We start from the raw sequence: 26,200 nt of genomic DNA, 5'->3' as shown, positions 1-26,200 counted from the left end.
AAATTTGGAACTTCATTTTGTCAGTGTGCTCCTTATCTGTAACACAGAGTAAAAGCAGTAACATGTATGATATACCTTTTTTCTCCTCAATAGTAATTTATTTTTTCCAAACATATGTAATTGTAGTTTTCAATATTCATTTTTGAAAGACTTTGCATTCCAAATTTTTCTCCCTTTCTCCCTTACCTCACCCCTTTCCAAAAGAGAAAGCAAGTCTGACTTAGGTTAAATATGTGCAATCCTTTTAAACATTTCCATATTTGTCATCTTGTGTAAAAAAAAAAAAAAAAAATCAGACCAAAAGAGTCTTATCCAAAATCATGAGAAAGAAAAAAACAAATAAATAACTAAAAATACTATGTTTTAATCTACATTCAGTCTCCGTAATTCTCTCACTGGATGCAGATGACATTTTTCATCCCAAGCCTATTGGAATTGTTTTCAATCACCACATGGTTGAGAAGAGCCAAGTCCATCACAGTTGATTAATACATAATCTTGTTGGGGCAGCTAGGTGGCACAGTGGGTAGAGCACCATTCTTGAAGTCAGGAGGACTTGAGTTCAAATGTGGTCTCAGATACTTAACACTTCGTAGCTGTGAGACCCTGGGCAAGTCACTTAACCCCAGTTGCCTCAGCGGGGGAAAAAAAATTAATAATAATAATAATAATTTCTCTGTGAATACAAATGACTCAGTTAAGACACCAAATAATATAGAGACATAAAACAAGGAAACATGGGTGGATTTTGCAGATCAAAATGCATGGTGGATTTTGCAGATCAAAATGCATGGTGGATTTTGATCTGCACCAGTAGGAAGGATACCTACATGATGAAGTTATGAATCCATGAAGGAGGAAGAACTTAGTTTTTGGATAATCCAGATCATTCAATGTTGCTCCTCCAGTTCCCAGGCTTTTAGCTATTTCCTTGTTTCATTTAGTACCTCCCTTTGGGCCGGAGAGGTGAAGGGTTAGAGGGATTGAAAGTGTTAATAGTTTCCTAGAGTTTTAGAGGTGATCAGCTGATTTTGCATAAGCATTCAATTCCATCTCCAACCAGGGGTAATCAGGCCTTGGCTTTCTCCTTTGCAGGAGAAACAAACCTTTCTTCAAATGACAGGGTGACTTTTTGTAGCGTTATTATTGACCCACTGGATAATTAACCACGACTGGAGATATGCCTCTGCCAAAGGCGCCTACTAATGAACATCAGGCCAAGGTAAATTATTAGCTGCAGCCGGGCTGACCACAAGAGGGTCTATTGTTTAATTAAATGGGCTTTGCCTGTCAGAGGAGACAGCTCTGACCTGCTCAAGATTAAAATATCGACAAGAGTACATTTGAGGGAGAAGGTGGCTATAGATCATTGAGCTTTTTGTTTTTATATTTTTGAATGCTGCAAAAACTTCTAGAAGGGCCAGAATTAAGACCTGTGGGAAACATGGGGCAAATCTGTCAGGTCTGTAATATAGTGAGGATGGGAAAGTTTTAGCACATTTAACAACTAAAAAGTCTACAAAGGCAAACTTAAAACCAAAAAATAGAATTTAATTACTTGTCATTCTTTTAGTACCAAAAGTTGAAATATATAACATGTTGGAATATTACTGTGCCATGAGAAAAAATGATGATGATGACCACAGAGAAGTAGGGAAAGAGTAGGAGAAAGGTGACTGAAATGAAGAAAAGGAAGGGGAACTTCATTATCAACCTATTCATTGCAGTCTCCATAGTGACAATAATTCTTTTTCTTCTCCCCACACTGAGCATTCTTATATCACTAAAAAGATGCTGACCTTCAGACACGGATTCTTCTCAACTCTTCTCTCTTCCATTCCTAAAAATGCTTCAACATCAATACCTTCTACCCCTTTTTCTCCTCCTTCCCTGAAGTCATAAAAAAGAAATTTGTATTTCTCACTAAGACTAATCTGTATACCCATTTCACATGTTTACTTTGGTATGACTGGCCAAATATTAATGCTAACTTAAGATTGGCCCCATTCAATGCTTAATTCCCACTGGAACCTTCCTTAAAATGATTAGTATAAGATAATCACATATTGTGTTGACTCATATGTTCTGAAAATTAAAAAAAAAAAAAACCTATTCCAACAATGACATCTTTGGGATTTCCTCAGCAGGGGTATTTGAGCACAAACAACCCTAACCCTCTAGAAAAGGTATTCTCTCTAGAGAATTCTCTTTAGATGTATTCTCATTTCCCCAGAATCCTTCCTTTTGGCTTAACTTTCTTATCTTCTTTAAAGCCTTTCTTAATGCCTTTCTTAATGGTTCTGATTTCCTCTCCAGAAATGTTTGTGAAATTGATCAACTGTATAAATGCTATATCTACCTAACAGCTCTTTAAAGACTAATATTTGCAGTTTTTGTGTGTTTATCATCCTTGGTGACTAGCATATTGACTTTAAATAGTCAATTTTTTAAGTCGTGTCCTACTCCTTGTGACTCCATTTGACTTTTTTTTGGGGGGAGGAGGCAAAGCCACTGATTTGCCATTTCCTTCTCCATTCATTTTATAGATGAGGAAATTGAGGCAAACAGGATTAAGTGACTTACCCAGGGTTAATAAAATTTAATTTGATTTGAATATTATCTGATTTCTTCAAGAGGATCTTCATGCAATCTTTTGATTCAGAAGATCAGGCTTCCTGATTCCCAGCCACTGTAGTGTTCTATCCACTCTGCCACTTAGCTGCCCATCCTTGTGTACACCAGGTGCTTAAGAGAAGTTTCTTAAATTGGCTTAAATTTGTTGACTTGGGGCAGCTAGGTGGAGCAGCGGATGGAGCACCAGCCTTGAATTCAGGAGGATCCGAGTTCAAATCTTGTTTCAGACATTTAACACTTCCTAGCTGTGTGACTCTGGGCAAGTCACTTAACCCCAGCCTCAAGAAAAAATAAATTAAAAATAAATTTTAAAAAAATAATAAATAAATAAATTTGTTGACTTGACTTACACTAATGTCTTTTTGCAGATGATTCCAAAACATTTTTCTCTAGCTCTGACATCTCTTCTGAGTTCCAGACCTATATTTCTAGCTATCAACAAGATAGTAGAATTGAAGGATGCTCCACTGGAAGTTCAAACACAACATGCCCCAAACCAAACTGTCTACCATGCTTAAATTCTTCGGGTTAACTTTCTTTCTGCTCTCATATTATAACATCAATATTATAAAATGAACAATGTTGAGAATTTTTATAAAATGATGAAAAATGAAATGAGCACACCTAAGAAGCTATGTAGGGCAACTCCATAGTGCAGTGGATAGAGTGACACACCTTATTCTAAAAATGGGCCTACCAGCTATTAGATTGCCAAAGAAGGATACAATTATCAATCAAGAAATATGTACTAAGTACCTATTTTACGTTGTACTGCTCTCAAGGAATTTACAATTTAATGAGGAAAACAACTTGCAAACAACCATATACAAACTATATGAAACACAGAAAAGTTAAGAACCTCTGCACAAGATTATCTGTACTATATAAACTTGTCCAAAAAAATTAAGCCTCTGTTCTGTTTAGTTTTAAAAATCGCACTCTTTTGAGCTTCACAACAAGCCTTTAACAGCATTTGAATTGAGATTAATTCCCAGGTCCCAGATTCCAAGCCTTACACACTGTCCACTCCATAGTCCAAACCAATTGACCATTTTGTTATTTCTTACAAGACTGAATGGTACAGTTATGATCCTCACTTTTCAATATTGTAATTAGCAAACAAGGATTCTGAGTCATCTTTCCCCTTCTTATTCTTAATACCTAGTAAAATGTTTTTGCCTGTGGTCAATGTTTTTAAAAATTCATTTTTGAATTGAATGGCTGAATTACTCTACTGAATAATATAATTCCTTTTCCTTTCAATTAATTGCCTTTCCACCTACCCAAAAAGGAAGTGGATCCTTAGAAAAGTATTATTGATAGATTTCCATCTTAATGAATGAAAAAGTATATGCGGTTCAGTACTGTGCTAACTGATAGAGATACAAATATTAAAATTGTTCAGGCCCTGCCCTCAAGAAGCATTTTTTCAAATGGGAAGAACAACATATACATGTAATTGAATTTTATTTTAGAAAGTCACAGAGATGATGAGTGGAGGAAGAAGAGAAAATCTGTCATATTCTTTCAAAAAGCAAAGACAGTACCAATTGATGATGATTCAAGACTGAGGGGGTAGGGGAGACAACTCAATGAACTAACAGGCAAGATAGATGACTTGAGTATAAAGTGAAGCATAAAGTGTAAGTATTCATCATCAAGGATTGGGGAGAGGGGGTGGAGAGATCCCAGATACAAACATATAGGGTAGCAGATAAGAAGTTGGCCAAATTATATGTAACAAATATGTTTCTAGATGTGGCAGTCAGAAAGAGGAATTTCTTTGCCAAAAGAAATATACATACATTTAAAGGTCTGGAATGTAAAGTTATGACCTTTCTGGGAAGCATGGAGTAAATTTCAATGCTATAATCAAAGAATTGCCTTCACTTCCATTGAGGATATTAAACTGCATCCATGAGCTCCAGTATCTCATGTTTAAATCATTTCCTTCTTGGAAGGGTTGTCTATATTCTGGTTCCTGAATAGTCCTCTTCTCAGAGAGAAAAAAAAACAACAACACAAGTTTGGTGCAATGGGCTTATTATCTTAGGGGGCTACTATCTCATAACTCTCTCTGGGAATGTCCTGAAAAAATACTTCTATGTAGATCTGTTTCCTGTTCAGGGGGTGGAAGAGCACCACCTGTGAAAGGTTAATAATAGCTTATGTTTATATAAAACATTAAAATTTACAAAGTGTTTTTCTCATACAAGATTATAGGCTAGACATTGCACACATACTTCTATGCCCATATTGCAGATGAAAATTTTAAGACTCAGTGATTTTCAGTAAAGCCAGATAACTATTAAGTTTCAGACTCAGGATTTAAAGCCCAGGTCTCCTCAGTTTTACTCCATCACTCCTTACGTTTGGGGACCCATTAAAATTCATAGGAAACATATCTTCTATAGGGAATGAAATAGAGGTGGATTGAGCTACCTTTTCCTTTTTGATATCCTTTCCTTAAAGAATTTCACCTTGGCTCATCCTTTCCTACTTCAGAATGGAAACTTGATCCTCTCGGTTCCATTCCTAATTCCGCCACAGAATCCCTGTCAGTGACTTTCTGTGTGTGTTTTGCCACCTGCAAGATGGAAGGAGGAAACGTTCTCTTACCATCCCAACCCCCTGCCCCCAAATCAACCACCCAGGGATTCTGGGAAGTTTAATTACCACCTAGAAAGTACCATACTTTCATGGCATCTTTAGGACTTATTATCATAATTACTTACTGATTGATTCTGGGACTTGTAACAGGGCAAACTCATTTCCATATTAATATTAAGTAATGATTACTGCAGCTCAGGACTCTAGCTCAGGATCCAAAATCATGACCTGAATTAGAAACAAGGCAATATTTAACCCAACAGGCTAAATTTGCTCTCTGTATCTCAAATAATTTTCCCCACTCATTAACCAATAGCTGATAAAATTTCAAACTGAAGCATGGTATCCTTAACAAGAAGGAAATTTGGTGGTTACTTGAGGGGTCACAAAAAAGCCTTGTGTTCTTTCACTTCCCCACCCCAACTGAACATGCAAGCATAGTCTAACCAGTGTAAATTCCACTTAATGTGGAACAATAATTAGCCAGCTGAGTAAATAGTTTCCATTAAGACCACCCAAATATGTACAAAACACCACTGATAATTACTAGGTGCTTAAGTAAATACTCTTCTAGGGAAGGAGGCCCAGTCAGACCAGAACATTGAACATCAAGTCTGGCTCAAGGTAAGCAGAATGTCAATCTCTCCAGCCAGGTGTATCTCAACCCACTGGGTCACAATGGTTTGCCTGCTAACAAGTAAGTGCTTTTCTTTCTTTCTTTCTTTCTTTCTTTCTTTCTTTCTTTCTTTCTTTCTTTCTTTCTTTCTTTCTTTCTCTTTCTTTCTTCTTTCTTTCTTTCTTTCTTTCTTTCTTTCTTTCTTTCTTCTTTCTTTCTTTCTTTCTTTCTTTCTTTTCTTTCTTTCTTTCTTCTTCTTCTTTCTTTCTTTCTTTCTTTCTTTCTTTCTTTCTTTCTTTCTTTTCTTTCTTTCTTTCTTTCTTTCTTTCTTTCTTTCTTTCTTTCTTTCTTTCTTTCTTTCTTTCTTTCTTTCTTTCTTTCTTCTTTCTTTCTTTCTTTCTTTCTTTCTTTCTTTTTTTCTTTCTTTTTTTTTTTTTTTTTTTGGTCACATTTACTGTGATCTCCATGCCAGGACCCCTGAAACAAATACTACTTAGATATTTAAAAAGAAAAACCCACAGATAAACCAAAATAAAGAAGGAGATTAAGCGACCCAAAATAAAGAAAGGAGATTAAGCGACTCTATTCCTATTGTTCCAACAAGTTATTTTGGAATATTTAGTTAATAACACTTCTCGCATCTCTTAAGGACTCCTTTGAAAGCTAGGAACAGTCACAAAAAATATCAATTTCATGGGAATTAAACCTGATTGTGAAATGTACTCATTGTTCACTGGCTGTAATAGGCCCCAAACTTAGCTCATAATCCCGCTGTAATAGGCCCCAAACTTAGCTCATAATCCCCAAGTGGTTAACCACAGGGAAAGAGAGTCTTCTTGCCTAGCAAGCTGGTCCTCTCTCCAACCTTTTACAGTTGGCACTCTGGGAATTTAGGACCTGTAGTCTTTACATGCAAACTTTTCTCAAGGATGACATAATTTCTCTGGCATTCTAGGGGTCCTGTGACTCTATTCAATTTCTTCTTATAGGCACCATAGTCAGTTCACTCCCTGCATCAAAACCCAACTCAGCTTTCATTTTATTGAAATTACATGCTGGCCGGTGCTCCAATCCTTGTTAGGCAGTAAAATACACTTTGTTTTTTGAGACTTTCATTATGTCTACTCATTCACGTGCACATTTCAAGGGCAAAAAAAAGTCAGTATTAAAATTAAGCAGATCATTATTTTTCCTATTTTCTGTAGATATGAGTCTCTTGAATTGCACACTTTTGTATCATTTGACAGTGGTTTGTGAAAAATCACTCAGGCTGATGAAGAAAATTGATTCTCCATTTAAACACAGGAGGAACAAAAGCACAATCAAGAAAAACTTGGCTCTTTTAGTAAATGGGGTGCTGCAGTACAAGCATTCAATCAATCCTCAATGTGGTAGAATCCATTGAAGGGTAAGGAAACCAGTTTAGTAAAATGACACTAACCTAAAGGATGCTGATAGCATGGAGATGATCTTAGAATTCAAATTAACTACCTTCCTAAAATGGAAAAGTAGAAAGAAGAAAACAATTGAGTTCAATAAAGTTCAGTGAAAGAAGATATCCAAGGAAATGAAAAATAAACTACAGGATCAGAAGATATATAAAGATCTAGAAGGGGGATTGAGGGAGGAAAAGGGAAAATCCTAAGGACCATGGTGAAACACAAACTATTAAGAGCTATGAAAGAAAAGGGGATGGCACCCAAATGCATAAATAGGAATATGAATAAGAAAAATGGTCAAAGGAATAGCTTTGTTCTTATCCTTGACTATATGGGCTTAGTGATACGCTATGTCTCTGTTGCCTACCTATAGAGAAGCATTTCATCAGAAATTTGGCTATGAATATGATTATTTTGGTGAGGAGGGGAGTCTCAATAATCTATGAAGGCCTCTACTCAAAACGGTGAAATTACAGATTTCTCAGTGGTCCAATACTAAAACTGAAAAAACAATCCATTTCCAATGAAGATGGAATCAAAGTCAATAGGCCTTTAACCTGATGCATGAAAGAGTCCATTTTGGGCTTAAGAACCCATTGGTAAACAGTAATAATCTTAAGGCATTATAATGGACTATGAAAATAAATCAGGTGCAGGTCCCTGTCTCTTTCTCTAATGCACCCTCCTTCTTTATGCTACCATAATTTTCTCCCACTGAAGGTTGTCCCCTGTTGTCTGAGTCTTCCCCCTGCTTTGTGATAGAACCACACAAACAGGTGACATAGCTAACTACTTTAGTGTTAGGGACTTTCGAAGTATAATATGGTGCATAGTTCCACAACACTGAATTAGTTTAACTCAGACCTAAAAGCATCCAATTCTATAGATTTTTAAACACCAAATGAACCTTACCAACAGTCTGCACCAGACCTGATCTCTAGCTCTCTCTTTCTGGATAGCTAATTCTATTTTTACCTTCCAGTCTCAGGCTTTTGCTATCTTTTCATCTCTATTCTGATTCCTGAAGAAATGAGATTCCCTTATCATAAAGTAATTTCTTTATTATTTCCATTTCTCCATTTGGGGAAAAAAATTCCTAAAAATCTTATTGAACACAACAGTAATGTTTTGGGGTTAGTGTGACCTCAATTTTCCTTTTTAAAAGGAGAGAGAGAGAGAGAGAGAGAGAGAGAGAGAGAGAGAGAGAATGTTTTCTCTATGCTTATATTGCATTCTTGTAAGAATGAGGTAGTAGCATGGTAATGTATGCACCCAAAACATTTTCACATACCATGCACTTTTTTTCCCCCACAGATCTAGAGCCACCCTCCCTAAAGCACTGTGCAGACAATTGTCTGCCTGCCATTTAATAATGAGAACTAGTCTTATAGAGCACTCCAGCATGATGCAGCTCATTAAAGCCAAATAAAAGTAGAAAGGGCTTCCTCCAGAGGTGATGATTACCATTCACTAGAGGTCTTTAAGCAGAGTTTGGATAACCAATTTGGCAAAATGTGATGCATCGAATCAAGAATGGACTGTTCCTTTTAACTCTTGAATTCTATAAAGTTGTGTGGAGTTTCCTTTGATCTAGCACACATACTCTTTAGTGAAGTATCCTGTATATTATCTCATCATGGGCTTTGCTGTCATTATTATCCCCTCCACTACTAAATTCCATTTCCTAACTCCAACTTATTGTACAGTTGTCACCCTTTCTATTTTTTATTATTCTTCATTTCTAACTTTTTTTTCAAAATCTATTAAGAGAGCTACTTCCTGATCGTCACTAACCATAATTGGTAAAACTGAAGCTTCCCTACTTCTACCTCACCTAGGGATGAATCATAGGATGGGGGCAGACCCCCAAAATCATCTAGTCTCACCCCCCACTTTGTTGTTGTTCAATTATTTTTCAGTTATGTTTGGGTTTTCTTGGCAGAGATATTAAAGTAGTTTGCCATTTCCTCCAGCTTATTTTACAGAGGAAGAAACTGATACAGTGTCACTTGCCCAGGGTCACATAGCTAGGAAGTATCTGATGCTGGATTTGAACTTATGAAGATGAGTCTTCCTGACTCCAAGTGTGACACTCTGTGCCCTAAGAAGCCTCCTAGCTGCCCTAACCCTCTCAGTTTAGAGATGATGAAGCTGTAATATATAGAGGTAAAGTCACTTTCCCAATAGCACACAAGTAACTTGTGTTAGATCTGGAATAGGAATCTGGATTTTCTGATTCCCTGGCACTATACAGAATTTCATTTTAAAGGTTACTCTATTTATTTCCATCACACTTTTTAAAAATATTTTATATTATATGAATATTTTTACTACAAAATAGCTAATATGTTTGTACATATATAGCCTATTTCAGATGGCTTGCAAGTTTGGGGATGAGGGAAAAGAGGGAGGGACAGAGGAGAAAAAATGGAAATCAAAATCTTATATAGGTAAATGTTGAAAAATATCTTTATATATTATTTTTAAAAATAAAATACTATTAAGTAGAGGGGGAAAGAAACCCAAACATTTTACCACAAACATACTCTGGCCTCTTTAAGAGGTGGATTATTAAGGAATAGGATATTGTTTCACAATCAACAAGTGGCTTGCATGATCTTCTTTTAGAAGACTTGAAAAAGATTATTCTAGTCAATTTGGTTTAATGATTATAATTTCACAGACTTGAAGGGAACTTAGAGGATCTACATACTATACCTGTATACCTAAATAGGAATCATTCTTTCAAACTGCCCCAAAGTAGCCATTCGGTCTCTGCTTGTAAACTTCCAGAGAGGAAGCCCATCACCCTGAGGCAGCCCATTTCACTTTAGAAGAGCTTTAAATCATTCAAACTGTTAGAATATAAAAAAGGTTTTGGGGCGTTTTCTCGCTATAACATGAAGCAATTCTTTTTCTTTCTATCTTTTTGATTTGCCCTTTATTTTATTTTTTAACATAAAGCAATTCTTGATGAACACACTGACTTATGACAATCACCACTGATCTTTTTAAATACTCACTATTTAAATTCATTCCTTTAAAATTCATTCTAGAAGTTTTGAGGAATCCAAATCAAATCCATTAGCTGGATGGCATTGAGAACCTTGGGGATTTGGTGATGACTTAAATTTACTGAGGGCTTCTCAGTCATGTACTACCATGTCCTCAGTTATCTTGATATGAAGAGGGCAGTATCTGTCATCAGAAGTTTCCTAATTGGGTTTTTAAGACTGTGGACTCAGAGTACTGAGAACTAGTGGTAGTCAGTTATCTTCCAGGTCATCCAACCTTTTAGAGTGAAATGGCTGTGGTGAGTGAGGCCAAGGTGGGATGCTAACACTGAAGTCTGTCAACCATTTTTGCTCCATTATTTCCAAACTCAAGAACATGGCCCATGGTAGAGAAAGTAAGGTAAATCAGAGTTGAATATACATAGACTTCATTCAGTCATGTGCGTTTCACTATAGCTGCTGATCATTTGAAAACTAACATGTTCTAACAAATACTGTTCTTTTGACAAAATTTCAACGCTAACACCTGTGCTCAGTAACCTATTCAAAATGCACTCCTTTCCGCAGTGTGTTCCTTCACAGTTCTTTAAAATTGAAAACTTTAATGATTTACTATTGCACTATAATAACAAGGTAGCCAGGTGTGGTGTTGCCCACACCTATAATCCCTGCTACTGGGGAGGTTGATACTATTGGCTCATTTAGGCTCCAGGGCTGTGAGCTGCAAAAGGCCTAATTCTTTTTGTGTGTCTGTACAAATCATAGTACCGATTTGGTGAGCTCCAGAGGCAAGGGGATCACCAGGCTGCCTAAGAAGGGATGAACCGACTCAGACTGGAAAGAATGAGTCAAAGATTCTGCACCAAACAGCAGTGGGATGAGTCCCATGAGTGCCTGCAACATTCCCAGTCCATGTTAGATAGGGAGACCAGGCTCAAAAACCAAAGTAACTAACTAAAAGAACTACGTTTTTACTAATAGATAACTAAAAATCCAGGCCATTTGAGTGCAATACTTAGAAACCTACTAATAGAAACCAAAAGTTCTACCACCATTCAAGTCACTGAAGATGAAAATGACTAAGGTCTCCAGCTAAGTGACCCTCAGTCTCATTACCATTGAGAATGAAACCATTTCACAGAAAAGAAATGAAACTTACACACGACAAAGATGCATAATAACTGCAAACAGAGCTAGAACTAATAATAGATTTAAGTTATGACTAAAAGGTGCTGAGCACGTAAGATTCTATTGTGTTTGTTTACTTTGTAGATGAAAACTTATCTTAAAACTTTTCTCTCAGAAGTTGCCTGACCGTGCATACATTAAGATCTTATACAACTCTTATAACATAGAGATAACGTCAACTAATTATTCTCTGGTAACAATATGAGATGAGGTATAAAACTGATATATACTTTCCAGAGTTGTGTGCACTGTCATAAAGGCTGTCCTGTGGCAAGATCCAAATGGAAGAGAGACTCCCTATATGTATGTGTGGCGGATGGCATTTTGCTGATTGCCTCAACCCTTACAATATTACAATATCTCTTTATTGAAATCTACAACAACTGAAAAGTCTAAGTCTAGAAATCCCACTCAAAGAAACACAATACTATAAAATGAGAACAAAAATCGTCACCTCATACTAGTCATTTTATTCCCACAAATCCAACATTTTAATTGCTTTATTGGGGGGAATTCCTTTTGTCTAATTATTTTCATCTCCAATTCAATTTATTCAATATCTAAAATGAAAAAAGGGGCAATTAGGTGTTACAGTGGAGAGAGTGCTGGGTCTGAAGACTCATTTTCCTGAATTCAAATCTGATCTCAGACTAACCAACTGTGTGACGCTGGACAAATCATTTAATACTGTCTGCCTCAGTTTTCTCACATGTAAAAGTAGCTAGAGATGGAAATGGTAAACCAGTATCTCTGTCAAGAAAACCCTAAATGGGGTCACTGACAGTAGGACACAATTGAAATAACTTAACAATAAGAATGTATAAGGTCCTTGAGATGAAAATTGATAGCTTATGACTTCTTGTGTTAATCTGCAAGAAAACCCAAGTCTGGGAATTCCTTCAGTTAACCATCCTATAACATTTTGGTTTGTTGTTGCTTAATCCCTTCATTATTCAAGAGATCATTACTAAACCTCCAATGTTCAAATTAAGTGGTATAACATGCTATTATATATAATATTCGAAATTGTCAGTTTGCTTAGGGAAATCACTTAGACTCACACAAGAAGACAAATATTTAGAAGGGATGTCATTTGTGTACAGTCAGTTATAGGTCAGTGTTAGTTTTCCCACATTGCTTAGATGAGAGCAATAGCTATAACAAGGAGTAGCAAGGGTGTTGTTTGCATCCCTGAGATTTTATACTTGGCTCTTCTGCTGCTCCAGGTAATTATCTATTCTGGGTAGCATTAGTCAAGCCAAAAAGATAAAACACTAAGAGGTTAACTAAGTGGAGATATTTAAAATGTCAGAAATTCTAAGCTGGACTAGGGAAATTTGATTGTATTAATCAATATTCTCCTATGCTGCCCCACCCACTATCACAATTCCATACTAACTGGGTTTAAACACTATGTATTAAGCACAGACTATGTGTAGTTAGGAACATTTTCGATGGGAGTGTTTATCCTAATTCTCCCAAAAGAACTGTGTTGAGAATAAATAGCCACACTGCTTTCATGGATGATTCTATAACCTCATCCCCTTGGCCCAGTCCCTATAAAGAGTGGATCTTGGGGATTTCCAAGCAAAATGGTTGCCAAGCATTCTACCACTTAATTCCCATCCATTCAAAATCAAGCATGCAATGAATCCAAGCGTTTCTGGGAACACTTGCCTGTTTTGTATCATACAACTTCACTGCAACCTTGATTCTAAACACAAAATAAGCGTACGTTGCATTGTGCATGCACAAATACTGCCAGAAACATCTTGACTCAGATTCAGGATGGGGTTGCATAATAATTTCTTGAGCAAAAAGAGGTCATGAGTGGAAGAAGTCCTAGAATAGAGGACTTCCAAACATTTCTGATGAAAAGACCAGAACTGAGTAGAAATTTTGAAATGTAAAATGGGAGAGAAGAAACAAATGTTTCTTCACAATCTCCGAGTCATCAGAGTATTGAGGAAGTTAAATAAGAAAATCTGAGGATTTCAGAGTAGATCGGTTCCATTCTGGAAGTTTGGTGAGGGAAAACAGATAAGAGACTGAAAGAATTAAGCTATTATAAAAAGGAAGAAGGGAATGGAACTTGATATTTTTGCATGAGAATTATATACAAACATACAACTAAAGTTAGAAGGGAAAAGAAGTCTTTACGGCAAATTTCTCTGAGAAAGGTCTCATTTCCATGATAAACAAAGGAGTGATTTATATTTATATGTAAGAATCATTTTCCATTGTTAAATCATCAAAAGATACAAACGGGCAATTAGTTATCAAAAGAAGGAATCCAGGCTATCAGTAGCCATATCAAAAAAAATTGCTCCAAATCATTCATAAATAAAGAAATGAAAGTTAAAGCAACTCTGAGATTTCATCTCATACTTATCAACTGGGAAAGATGACAAAATGGCAAAATGAAAATGGCTGGAGGGACTTCAAGGAAACAAGCACATTAAATGTACCATTGGTGGAACTGTGAATTGGTACAACCATTCTGGAAAGCAATTTGGAACTATGCCCAAAATGTCACTAAACTGTACATATCCTTTGATCCTTCAACACCTCTACTAGGATAAACCCTGAAATGATCAAAGTAAAAAGAGAAAGACCTATATTTTCAAAAATATCTCTAGTTTATACTAGCAAAAAACTGGAAAATAAGAGGATACTGATGAATTGTGGAAAAGATGAACAGATATTGTATATAAATGTAATGGAATACTTTTGTATTGTAAGAAATTATAAAAGGGATGGATTTAAAGAAATATAGAAGACTTTATATGAAATGAATCAAAATGAACTGAATAAAACTAGAAAACTAATAACTCTGAAAAACTAAAGAATTCTGATCAATACAATAACCAATAACATTTCATGAATAATGATGAGATAAGGTATGTATGAGGCATATGCTATTTACCTCTTGATAGGTAATGACCTAAAATACATAGACTGAGACATACATTTTTGGACAAAGTTGATATAGGAATTTGCTTTACTTGACTATGCAATTTGTTATAAGGATTTTTTTTTTCTTTCCTTTTAAATTGGTAGGGGATAAAAGAGAAAATAAATATTAATTGAAAATAAAACATGCTCAGATTTCAATCTCTTTCTTAAATTTTTCCTCTACCTTAATTCACTTTAAATATGAGTGTATATATATATATATATATATATATATATATATATATATATATATATATATATATATATATATATATATATATATATATGTTAGGATTACTAAGTGAGAACTGAGGTTGTCTGGACAGTGACAAGGTGAGAACTCAGGTTGACTTGATAGAGGGGGCAAGCTCATTGGCTGGGGTGGTTCTTCCCAGAAGCCCTTGCATTATCCCACGCCCATTCTCTGGGAGAATAAAAGAGAGCTCTCAGAGAAAGAAGAAGACTCTCTGCATTACATCAGGCCTGACGGGGCTCTCTGCAGGAAGGGAAGTCACTTCTAAGGACAAGAGTTAACAGCAACTGCCTGGAGACAACGGTTCACTACAGGAAGAAGAATCTGTCTTAAGGATTTGAGTAGACACAGCAGATCTCCTCCCAGAGAGCGATCCAGCAGCTTCTGGAGACGACAGCTCGTTACAATTGGCGCCCAACGTGGGGCAAGGACTTTTGCTTATCCTGACAAGAGGAGCTAGACCAGACCTTCGCAATTTGGCGCCTGAACAGGGACAGACACAGTCCTGATTCCAGTGGAAAAGCTTCCAATCTAGATCTCAGTCTCTCTGACCCAGAACCGTGAGTAACGAGGAAACTTTGTTAAAGATTAAGTGAGCGTGCTAATAGATAAATAAGGAACTTAACTTGTTAAGGGCTAAACCAGGAATCTCTTATAGCTGAAATGGGGCAGATGTTAGCTATATTCAATCCCTGGACCTCAGCCGACTCAACCTCAGCCCCAGACGCAACCTCAGCTCCATTCAGGAGTGGTACTATAGAGAGTATAATCAACATAATTGAGGAGCAGAGTTTACTTGTAACCTGGGTACAGATTGCTAAACTCTTGGCTGCATTAAGACGTACATCCCCTTGGTTCTTAGAGGAAGAAAAGATAGATGTAGATAAATGGAAGCTAGTGGGATATGAAATGAAAGAATTTCAAGCAAAAAATGGGCCTCGTTCAATTTCTGCAGAAGTATTTTATATCTACAACATAGTTCAATTAGCCTTAAACTATCAAGCAAGTTGTAGGAGAAGGAAAAGTTCTAAAAATGGACAGAGGAGGAAGTGTGAGGAAAAAAGGAAAGATCAAGATCTTTCCCTAGACCAAGAGGATTTAAATGAGGAATTGTGGTATGATTCTCTTGAAGAAGCTTCAACCCTGCCTAGAGAACAGATTATTGACAGGCCCGCATCAACCCCACCTTCAGAGATGGAGGAAGAAAGAGGGGAAGAGGCAGAAACACAAACAGAATTGCCTGTGAAGAAGCCTAAGCCTATGACAAGATTAGAAAAAGCATTGGTTAAAGCTAAGAGAGAAGGACAGGATATAAGTGATTTTATACATGCATATCCTGTGATTGAAAATACTGACTCTGTAGGTAAAAAAAGGAGAAGATATGCACCTTTAGATTTGAATACAATTAAGGATTTGAAAAAAGGTTGTACCCTTTATGGGGCTACATCAGCTTATATCAAAATGTTACTAGATGGTTTGTCTTATGAAGTCCTAACCCCGAATGATTGGAAATCCATAGCAAGGACATGTCTGGAACCTGGAGAAAATTTATTATGGCTTGCGGAATTTCATGAATTATGTAAAATTCAAGTCAGATGCAATTTGGAAATAGGAGTTAACACACAATTCACTTTTGAGCACTTGGCTGGTGAAGGTCGGTATGGAGAGAATTCAGAACAGACTGATTATACCATGACAATATATGAACAAATTGCAAAGGCTGCAATAAAAGCTTGGGGTGTCCTTCCTGGACAGAAAGATCGTGGAGAGGCTTTCACTAAAATACAGCAAGGTCCCAATGAACCTTTTGCAGATTTTGTGGGACGTTTGCAAACTGCTGTCAAAAGAACTATTGGAGAAAATTCAGCTACAGAAATAATGACCAGACATCTGGCTAAGGAAAATGCCAATGAAATTTGCAAAAGAATTATATGGGGATTAGACAAAGATGCTCCTTTAGAGGAGATCATAAGACGCTGTGCTACAGTGGGAACAAATGCTTTTTACACCCGGACAATGATGAATGTGGAAAGACAGGGTCCCTCCTGGCAAGGGCCTTCTAGAGAAACTCGGCGATGTTTTCAATGTGGAAAAATTGGGCATCTAAGAGCTCAGTGTAGATATGGAGATACAGTGAGAAGACAGGGTGAGAGAAGACCTAAAACTCCATGTCCAAAATGTCACAAGGGCCTCCACTGGGCCTCCGAATGTAGATTGACCCAGGGAAATGACAGATGGGGCCCAGCTTCAGCCCCCCAAGTGGGGCATGATGGCAGCCGAGGTTACATCCAGAGAATTTTAAGACATGATCAATCAGCCAAAAGGCAATCAGATGGAAGAAAGGGATTGAAATTAGGAAAAATAGAGTTGTGTGCAGTAGAGACTACCGAGATACTCCCTGGAGAAGTGAAATCTGTTCCTGTTGAGCCTATGGATCCTTTGCCTCCAGGCACAGTAGGCTTGACCATTTCACCTTCTGAGAGTGCCTACAAAACAGTGTCCATCCATACACTGATGTGGGAGACTGGAGAACGTGTATCTAATATCCCAGTCACTAACACAGGCAGACAACGTGTGATTTATCAACCAGGAGAAGTAGTAGCATCAGGCTTATTGTTACGGACCCCTAATAAGCAACCTAGTGATAGTCGCCTAGATTTTGACTCCAATGAACAAAATCCAGGAATATATTGGACAGCAGCTGTGACAGCTGACCGACCTATGCTTACTATTTATATAAATGGAATACCATTTGAAGGATTGGTAGACACGGGTGCAGATCGTACAGTTATTAGAGGTGCCAATTGGCCCAGTCACTGGCCAAAGATTAAAGCAGACACCTATATGTCTGGGGTGGGAGGATCAATAGCAGCAGAAGTTAGTGCTAGGCCTTTGAGATGGGTATTTGAAGGAGAAACAGGAGCTTTTACTCCTTTTGTGGTTGAAAAAATCCCCATCAATCTGTGGGGAAGAGACATTTTACAGCAGATAGGATTACAAATAAGCACTTCGGCTTTTTAGGCAGGGCTGCTGTTGAAGGCCTACCTGCACTTTCACCAGTTCCTATTCAGTGGAAGACTGATTCACCAGTGTGGGTAGAACAGTGGCCCTTAAGAAGTGATAAAATTCAGGCCTTATTAGACATAGTGCAAGAACAACTTGACCAAGGACACTTGCGGCCTTCTCTAAGTCCTTGGAATTCCCCAGTATTTGTGGTGAAAAAGAAATCTGGAAAATGGAGGATGATAACTGATCTAAGAAGAGTAAATGAACAGATGGAAACTATGGGAACTCTTCAGCCTGGACTTCCATCTCCTACTCAGTTGCCAAGAGAATGGCCTCTATGGGTTATAGACATTAAGGATTGTTTCTATTCTATTCCTCTAGATAAGGAGGATATGAAAAGATTTGCTTTTTCAGTGCCTAGTGTTAATTTGGCTGAGCCTTATAAAAGATATGAATGGACAGTTTTGCCACAGGGAATGAAAAACAGCCCTACTATGTGCCAAATGTATGTTGCAGCTGCTCTTGCTCCAGTAAGAAAAGCCTTTCCAAAAGTAATATTGTTACATTATATGGATGATATTTTGGGATGTGCACCTGAGGAACAAATGTTAGAGGCATGTCTACAAAGGACCATGGAAACATTAAAGTACTACAAACTGCATATAGCTACAGAAAAAATTCAAAGACATGCTCCTTTTCAATATTTAGGATATGAAGTATATCCTAAGACACTCACAGTACAAAAGCTTTCTTTAAGAACAGAGAAGTTGAACACCTTAAATGACTTTCAAAAATTAATAGGAGATATCCAATGGATGCGTCCAGTGTTAGGCTTAACTACCAATCAACTACAACCTCTCTATGACATTTTAAGGGGAGACAGTGCTTTAAATTCACCACGCCAGCTTACAAAAGAAGCACAAAAGGCTTTGAGAGAAGTTGAACTGGCTTTATCCAATGTGGTTGAAAGAGTCACTCAAAAACCCTTGGAAATATCAGTTTTTGCTACAAAAGAGGCACCCACAGCAGTCCTTCATCAAGGAGACAGAGTGATTGAGTGGGTGAACCTCCCAGCACAACCAGAACAAAGCCTTACACCTTACCCAGTGCTTGTGGCTAGGATTTTATTAAAGGCTATTAAGAGAGTAACACAATTATCTGGAATAAGTCCTGAAAAAATATACACATTCTATACTAACGCACAAATTAATGTATGCTGTGAGACCATCCCAGAATGGCAAATTTTATTGGCCACCGCTCCAAATTTTGCACATGGATCTCCATTAAAGATTACCCGGCTACTACATAATTGGCGATGGATTTTTGAAGAAAAGGTTTCTAAGGTTCCTCTTAAAGGACCAACAATCTTTACAGATGCCTCCAAAGAAAATATTTGTGCCATATACTCTCATGATTTAACCATAAAGAGAGTTATCAGGACTCCTTTTCAATCCACTCAACAGAATGAATTATTTGCTATCATGCTAGCTCTTACTTATTACCCAGGAGACGTAAATATAATTACTGATTCAGCCTATTCAGTAGGTGTAGTACAAAGAATTGCCACAGCCCAAATAAAATTTGCAGCCTCTAATATTTATCAGCTCTTTAAGGAACTTCAAGAGCAAGTGAGAAAACATCCAGGCAAGATTTATATCTTGCATGTCCACTCACATAGTGGACTTCCAGGTCCCATTTTTGATGGAAATTCAAAGGCAGATAGCCTTCTAACCATGTTAGCCAGTAGTCCTTTATTTCAGGAAGCACAAGAATCTCATTCTAAATATCATCAGGCTGCTCGAGCTTTACGTTTACAATTTGGAATCACAAGAGAGGAAGCTAGGAGCATAGTAAAAAGCTGTACAGCTTGTCTTCCTTTCCATGCTCCTACACTCCCTCCAGGGAAGAATCCTCGTGGTTTGAGACCCAATGAAATCTGGCAAATGGATGTGACCCATTATAAATCTTTTGGTCGTCTATCTTTTATTCATGTCGTGGTAGACACCTTTTCAGGATTCACATTTGCAATGCCAGCAGCAAAAGAGACAGCCCGAGTGGTCACTGAATTCCTTATACAAGCTTTTGCAATTATGGGTGTGCCACAAGCAATAAAAACAGACAATGGACCTGCATATACGTCCAAACATTTTACACACTTTTGTGCACAGTATAAGATTTTACATACCACGGGCATACCCTTTAATCCTCAAGGGCAGGCAATAGTAGAGAGAAGAAACAGAGATATTAAGACACTCCTCCAAAAACAAAAGAAAGGGGGAGCCACAGGTAACCCTAGAGAACTTCTAAATTTAGTTCTCTATACCATTAATTTTCTAATTTTTGACAAAGATGCACTGGCTCCAGCAGACAGGTTTTATAACCCACCAGAAGGGCAGTGTCCAGTGCGAGCAGCTCCACTGTCCTTAGATAATCGCCAGGTGATGTGGAGAGATCCAGAAAGTGGTGAATGGAAGGGACCAGATAGGTTAACTGCCTGGGGGAGAGGGTTTGCTTGTATTTCTTCAGCAGGAGAAGGAATCAGATGGGTGCCAACGAGTCATATTCGCCTTGTCCACCAGAGAGAGACAGAAAAAGAGAAAGACCTCAAAATAAAGGAGAAGATCTAAGAAACATCTGACACTGAAAGATCATGGATAATAAGAAGACTGTTAAAGAACTTTAAAAACCAGCAGGAATCATTGGACTTCCTCACACAAGATGAGACTAATGGACAATGGACTTATGGACATTTATAAATTTTCAATTTATGATTATGTTATATGCTTCTAGCATGTGTTATGTTACTATGTTACTATATGCTTATGTAATTTATGTAATTATCTGTAATACTTCCCATATTGATGGATTTATGTTTCAAGGTCATGACTGTCCTATGTTCTAAATCAAAAGAAAGGGGGAGATGTTAGGATTACTAAGTGAGAACTGAGGTTGTCTGGACAGTGACAAGGTGAGAACTCAGGTTGACTTGATAGAGGGGGCAAGCTCATTGGCTGGGGTGGTTCTTCCCAGAAGCCCTTGCATTATCCCACGCCCATTCTCTGGGAGAATAAAAGAGAGCTCTCAGAGAAAGAAGAAGACTCTCTGCATTACATCAGGCCTGACGGGGCTCTCTGCAGGAAGGGAAGTCACTTCTAAGGACAAGAGTTAACAGCAACTGCCTGGAGACAACGGTTCACTACAGGAAGAAGAATCTGTCTTAAGGATTTGAGTAGACACAGCAGATCTCCTCCCAGAGAGCCATCGGCAGTTTCTGGAGACAACAGAAAATTACATATATATATATATATATATATATATATATATATATATATATATATATATATATATATATATATATATATATATATATATATATATATATATACACACACACACACACACACACACACACACACACACATACATAACATGCAGCATAATTTGTAAAAACAAGTTGTCATGGTTTCATCATTAGAAGCAACAACACTATTACCCAATAGATTTTTGTCAATATTTTGATGATTAACCTACTCCAGCTTGCTGATAATCAGATTAAGGTAAAGTAAACAGTTGGCTGACCTAAATTCCTTCCATTATCATTCCTGATGTCTTTCTCTACACACACAAATATACATACACACCTACACTCCTTATTTCTTAGGGAAACAAAACAACTGAATTTTAATTTCATTGCTGTAAACAATTCATTCAGTGAAAAAAAAAATCACCAATTGCTAAGAGTCAATTACAATACAGATATGGCAAATTTATATGTCAGGATCCCAAAATATTTAGGGAAACACAAAGGAAAAGCTTAGTGTATTGTTCTCCTTCTTACCTTAAGTTTGCATCTCAACTCTCAGTAAATGTTATTCTCCAGGGATTATTGTCACTCTTTAAGCATCAGAGAAGTAAATTCGGTAATTCCAAGAGGATCACTGGAAAACCAAACAAAACAAAAACAAGCATTAATAGATAGTAGAGAAGATTGTGAGGGAACAGGGTAAGAATAAAATAAAGGAGGCAGGAATGAAACTGGGAAGTTTAGTGAATCTGAACATTTCACTTAAGTTCAAACTTGAAAAAACACCATCCAAACTGAAGGCTACTCTGGTGACCAAAACTTTCTTACTTTACTTTATTTTTGAAAACATAGTAAAGTGACCAGCATCTTAGACCATATACCAAGATAAAGTCAAAATGGATACATGATTTTTGACATAAAAGTGATATCACAAGCAAATTAGGGAGCATGGCATTGTTTGTTTACCCATCACATTCATGGATAAGGGAAGATAGTATGACCAAACAAGACATAGATAACATTAAGAGACATAAAATGGATAATTTTGAATATATTAAATTTTAAAAAGCAACCAAAATTAAAAGAAAAGCAGAAAGCTGGGGGGAAATTTTATAGGCCACTGACAAAGGCCTTATTTTTCAAATATATAGAAAGTTGAATCAAATTTATAAGAATCCAAGTCACTGCCTAATCAAAACTATATAGCGTCATGAAAAAATGCTCTAATTCACTGTTGATTAGAGAAATGCAAATTAAAACAACTCTGAGAAATTAACTCACACTTATCAAATTGGATATGACAGAAAAGGAAAATGATAAATTTTAGAGGGAGAAATTGGAAAACTAAAGCTCTCTTGATAAAATTGTGAACTGATCCAAGCATTCTAGAGAGCAATTTGAAACAGTGTCCAAAGGGCTATAAAACTGTCTATATCCTTTAATCCGACAATACCATTAATAGGACGATATCTCAAATAGGGCCAAAAAAGGAAAAGGACCTATTTGTACAAAAATATTTATAGCAGTTTTTTTTGTGGTGGCTAAGAATTGGAAATTGAGAGAATGCCCATCAAATTAGGAATGGCTGAACAAGTTGTAGGCTATTATAATGCAATACTTTTGTGCTGTAAGAAATGATGATTTACACGAACTAATGCAAAGTGAAATGAGCAGAACCAGGAGAATATTTTGCACAGTCACAGCAATATTGTATGATATTCAACTGTGAATGACTCAGCTCTTTTCAGCACCACAATGATCTAAGATAATTTCAAAGGACTTATAATGAAAAATGCAATCTACCTCCAGAGAAAGAATTAATGGAGACTGAATACAGATTGAAACATACTATTTATCACTTTACTTATTATAGGGTTTTATTGGTCTGTACTTTTTTCAAAATATGACTAACATGGAAATACATTTTGTATGACTGCACATATATAACCTATATTAAAGTGTTTACTATTGCAGGAAAAGAAGAAAAAATTAGGAATTTGGAACTTAAAATGTTTAAAAACAAATGTTAAAAATTTGTTTTTATATGTAATTGAGGAGAAAAAAAAAAGAAAACTTAAGGGGTAAAAGTCTTTAACTCCGCTTTGTTTCTATCTTTCCCCAGTTAATTAGGAAAACTACCACCCACCAGATCTAATTTATAGGGACATTATGAGGGTCAAGAGTGCTGGACTTGGTGTCAAATTGAAATCTTTCATCAGACACTTCCTAGTTACATGTTTGTGGGCAAGTTAACTTAACTTGTCACATATCACTTAACAGCCTCTAAGATCTCTGCTTGCTTTAAATCTAGGATCCCAAACCACCTTATAATTGTAAAGCTCTGTAGAAATAGAAGGTAGATTACACATTCCTTAAAAAGGTGAGTCTTTTTAAGGTGAGACTTGGGCAGCTTCCTGGACAATGAGCAGGCTGCTTCACACCCAGTAGCATCTGTTCTGCACACTAATGTAACATTTCCTTCACAGAGTTATCTCTAAGTGCAGTCAAGCAGTTGGGTATAAAGCTGTTCCACACACTGAATCTTTTATTTCCTATGGGCAATGAGGTAGAAAGTTAGGTCTGAATTATGGCCACATCCAACCTGACCCATATGAAAGGGCCTTCCAGTGACCTGATCACATGGTGATTATTAACTACCTTGGGAAGAACTTGTCAATGTTGTCTCTCTCCAGTGGGAGGAGGGAGATTCTATTCTTTTCCCTTGGTTCCACTGAAAGCGTTCTCAGTTCTCTTGAGTTTGAAGCCATTTCATTTTCTAAAAATGCCTGATCTTTATTTTTTGAAATGTTTATTCAATACCCACCTGACTTTAAACATTAATCTATAAAATAGAAATAATAATAGCATCTACCTAACAGAGCTGTAGTGTGAATCAGATGAGATGATATTTATAAAGTGCTCATGTTTACATATATGCATATATATATGTGTATGTTGCCTATATGTGTATTATAGGCAAAGGCCAAAGTTAATTATTTCCTGTAATCTTATTTACATGTAGAAGATGCTAAAATTCACACTTAAAATTGAGCAGAGATAACACCCATGTTTTAAGTTAACTATACCAGTCTAAAAGTCATTAGTTCTAAATTTCCCTCATATCTATCTCAGACATTCCTATTATATTATTATCATATCATATTATGTTATATTGCATTGTGTTATATCATATCATCTTGTTATGTTATGTTGTGTTATATTATATTATAATGGAATATATTTATAATCAAGATGATAGCTTGTTTCCTGATGCTGATTGTCTAAAACAGTAATCAAAAAAACAGAAATCTATGTGTATAGTTGGCCAGTTTTTACTCCCAGGGCATTCTTAATATACCATTTTTCTATTGCTCATATTTTCTCTTTTAACATATAAACTTTGGAAAATTCAAAAGACAGAACCAGATGTTTCCCTTCTTCAAAGTTATTATGAAGAATTATTAAGAAAGAAAAAAACAAAACAAAACAAGACCTCCCAAAAACCCATGAGGCTGGCATAAAGGGAGAAAAGACATTCATAAATTAAACAAGTTAGGCAGACATTCAGTGCTTTCAGAAATCCCAGTTGAATTACAACTTGAATACATTAATTTATAAGCATGGCAAAGATTTATGAAAGTGACCCCAGCATTTAAGATAGCTATACATAGATAGCTGCTATTCTTTATTAATGAAGCATTTTACTAATTCTGCACCAAGAGGCCTACAACTTTTTCTTTTTTTATGCAACCTCAGAAATGGTGATGTTAAATATTAAATATTCTATTTAGAGAGCATATGAAGAGCTCAAGGCAATTAGCAACTACTATTTGAATGTCAACAATGTTGCAAGCACTATATGTAATATGAAGTTAGGAGCAATCCTTTGAAATAAAAATAGTCCTTAAAAATAAATATATGAGTACATTGAAATAAAGCCATTTTTAAAAAACTTCTGAACATATATATTTAGTAGCACAGAGGTTAGGGACGTAAGCCTAAAGTCAAGAAGATTTGAGTTCAAATGTGACTTCAGATACTTAGTAGCTGTGTGACCCTGTTTGCCTTAGGTTCTTTATCTGTAAATAACAAACCACTGCAGTATCTTTGCTAAGAAAACCACCAATAGGATCACAAAAAGGCAGACAGAACTGGAATTACTGAATCTTTGTGTGACAATGAGCAAAACACTCAATTTTTTTGAGCCTCAGTTTCTCCATGATAAAATGAGAATATTTGTTCTTTTTACCTTACAAGACAATTATGAAAATCAAATGACATCTAATAGAAAATCCCACATATTCTAAGTTTAAAAAAAAAAAGATTCTATATGTGCAAATATATATATATATATATATATTTGTGTGTATATATATATATTTGTGTGTATATATATATATGTGTATCTATGTATATATATATATATATATATATATATATATATATATATGTGTGTGTGTGTGTGTGTGTGTGTGTATAAAGTGATTTAGTATATCTGTATTATATTTCCATTATCACTGATACCTATGTAACCTGGAGCCAGTCATCCAATGTCAACATGCTTGAGGAAATTCTCTGACTATAAATTATAGAAAAGTTCCTGATCTACATTGGGAAATGGAATTTCCTCAATTGGGCATTTCCTACAGAATGAAATCACAGGTCAAGTCCTGTCTCCATCATCATCATCATCACTGTCATCTTATAATTGGTCTACCTTCTTCACAGGTTTGTTGGGATAATCAAAGGAGCTAATATAAGCAAAGTACATTATAACTGATTTTATTATCTGATGTTATTGTGGTACTTCCCTTTTACTTTTTTCTCGAAATATCTTTTAAACAATTCTCCTCATTTCTTTAAGAAGTATCCTGAATCCATGACTGAATACTCTTAGATGGGGTAATCATGATTACTCACAATGATTAAAAGAAAAAACAGAAATCTTTATACTGTGTTCTAAGATACAAATGGCCCCAGTGCCTGAACAAAGTTGTCTACAAGCTAATCTTGTTTAAAACAAAACAAAACAAAACCTCTTGAAATGAGCCTGAACCTTAAACAAAATCTTGCAGATTTCTTTTCTCTCACTATAATTTTTCCAAAGGGAAAAATCAAACCTGAAAATTCATAAAGAAGTGATCTGACCCAATTCCACTTCACTGTTCACTGTTTTCACTA

The 26,200-nt window shown here is 36.3% G+C and overlaps 1 protein-coding gene across 4 annotated transcripts in view; it reads right to left on the bottom strand.

Moving 5' to 3' along the window:
* LYPD6B (LY6/PLAUR domain containing 6B) overlaps positions 1–26,200 on the bottom strand; it is a 219,601-nt gene that overhangs the window by 152,490 nt on the left and 40,911 nt on the right. For all 4 annotated transcript variants that reach the window (XM_074302176.1, XM_074302182.1, XM_074302177.1 and 1 more), the window contains exon 2: positions 21,554–21,653. The gene's annotated coding sequence lies outside the window, so the exon portion shown is untranslated. The remainder of the gene's footprint in view (positions 1–21,553; positions 21,654–26,200) is intronic.

The sequence above is a fragment of the Sminthopsis crassicaudata genome, chromosome 3 (genome assembly GCF_048593235.1).
Source record: "Sminthopsis crassicaudata isolate SCR6 chromosome 3, ASM4859323v1, whole genome shotgun sequence".
Lineage (NCBI taxonomy): Eukaryota > Metazoa > Chordata > Mammalia > Dasyuromorphia > Dasyuridae > Sminthopsis > Sminthopsis crassicaudata.
Note: the sequence above shows the minus strand (reverse complement) of the source record. Positions and strands in the feature narration are given on the sequence as shown.